This window comes from Coregonus lavaretus (assembly GCF_964263955.1).
Source record: "Coregonus lavaretus genome assembly, contig: HAP1_SCAFFOLD_2498, whole genome shotgun sequence".
NCBI classification, from domain to species: domain Eukaryota; kingdom Metazoa; phylum Chordata; class Actinopteri; order Salmoniformes; family Salmonidae; genus Coregonus; species Coregonus lavaretus.
Window position 1 is genome coordinate 6954 of NW_028164519.1, and position 1720 is coordinate 8673.

The 1720-nt window shown below is 41.5% G+C and overlaps 1 long non-coding RNA gene across 1 annotated transcript; it reads left to right on the forward strand.

Moving 5' to 3' along the window:
- Nucleotides 1–716: 716 nt before the first annotated feature.
- LOC311116956 lies at nucleotides 717–1313 on the forward strand. The gene is made up of 3 exons (XR_014611528.1): nucleotides 717–767; nucleotides 1034–1147; nucleotides 1262–1313. It is a non-coding gene; the product is annotated as an uncharacterized lncRNA (long non-coding RNA).
- Nucleotides 1314–1720: the final 407 nt, after the last annotated feature.

Genomic DNA, 1720 nt, shown 5'->3' on the forward strand with positions numbered 1-1720 from the left:
AGAGTTTAGGTTGTTTGAAGGGATCAGTCGGTATAGACAGAGTTTAGGTAGTTTGAAGGGATCGGTCGGTAAAGACAGAGTTTAGGTTGTTTGAAGGGATCAGTCAGTATAGACAGAGTTTTGGTAGTTTGAAGGGATCAGTCGGTGTAGACAGAGTTTAGGTAGTTTGAAGGGATCAGTCGGTATAGACAGAGTTTAGGTAGTTTGAAGGGATCAGTCGGTATAGACAGAGTTTAGGTAGTTTGAAAGGATCAGTCGGTATAGACAGAGTTTAGGTAGTTTGAAGGGATCAGTCGGTGTAGACAGAGTTTAGGTAGTTTGAAGGGATCAGTCGGTATAGACAGAGTTTAGGTTGTTTGAAGGGATCAGTCGGTGTAGACAGAGTTTAGGTAGTTTGAAGGGATCAGTCGGTATAGACAGAGTTTAGGTAGTTTGAAGGTAACAGTCGTTATAGACAGAGTTTAGGTAGTTTGAAGGGATCAGTCGGTATAGACAGAGTTTAGGTAGTTTGAAGGGATCAGTCGGTATAGACAGAGTTTAGGTAGTTTGAAGGGATCAGTTGGTATAGACAGAGTTTAGGTTGTTTGAAGGGATCAGTCGGTATAGACAGAGTTTAGGTAGTTTGAAGGGATCAGTCGGTATAGACAGAGTTTAGGTAGTTTGAAGGGATCAGTTGGTATAGATAGTTTAGGTAGTTTGAAGGGATCAGTCGTTATAGACAGAGTTTAGGTAGTTTGAAGGGATCAGTCGGTGTAGACAGAGTTTAGGTAGTTTGAAGGGATCAGTTGGTGTAGACAGAGTTTAGGTAGTTTGAAGGGATCAGTTGGTATAGACAGAGTTTATGTAGTTTGAAGGGATCAGTTGGTGTAGACAGAGTTTAGGTAGTTTGAAGGGATCAGTCGGTATAGACAGAGTTTAGGTAGTTTGAAGGGATCAGTCGGTATAGACAGAGTTTAGGTTGTTTGAAGGGATCAGTAGGTATAGACAGAGTTTAGGTAGTTTGAAGGGATCAGTTGGTATAGACAGAGTTTAGGTAGTTTGAAGGGATCAGTCGGTGTAGACAGAGTTTAGGTAGTTTGAAGGGATCAGTCGGTATAGACAGAGTTTAGGTAGTTTGAAGGGATCAGTCGGTGTAGACAGAGTTTAGGTAGTTTGAAGGGATCAGTCGTTATAGACAGAGTTTAGGTAGTTTGAAGGGATCGGTCGGTAAAGACAGAGTTTAGGTTGTTTGAAGGGATCAGTCAGTATAGACAGAGTTTAGGTAGTTTGAAGGGATCAGTCGGTGTAGACAGAGTTTAGGTAGTTTGAAGGGATCAGTCGGTATAGACAGAGTTTAGGTAGTTTGAAAGGATCAGTCGGTATAGACAGAGTTTAGGTAGTTTGAAGGGATCAGTCGGTGTAGACAGAGTTTAGGTAGTTTGAAGGGATCAGTTGGTATAGACAGAGTTTAGGTTGTTTGAAGGGATCAGTCGGTATAGACAGAGTTTAGGTAGTTTGAAGGGATCAGTCGGTATAGACAGAGTTTAGGTAGTTTGAAGGGATCAGTTGGTATAGATAGTTTAGGTAGTTTGAAGGGATCAGTCGTTATAGACAGAGTTTAGGTAGTTTGAAGGGATCAGTCGGTGTAGACAGAGTTTAGGTAGTTTGAAGGGATCAGTTGGTATAGACAGAGTTTATGTAGTTTGAAGGGATCAGTTGGTGTAGACAGAGTTTAGGTAGT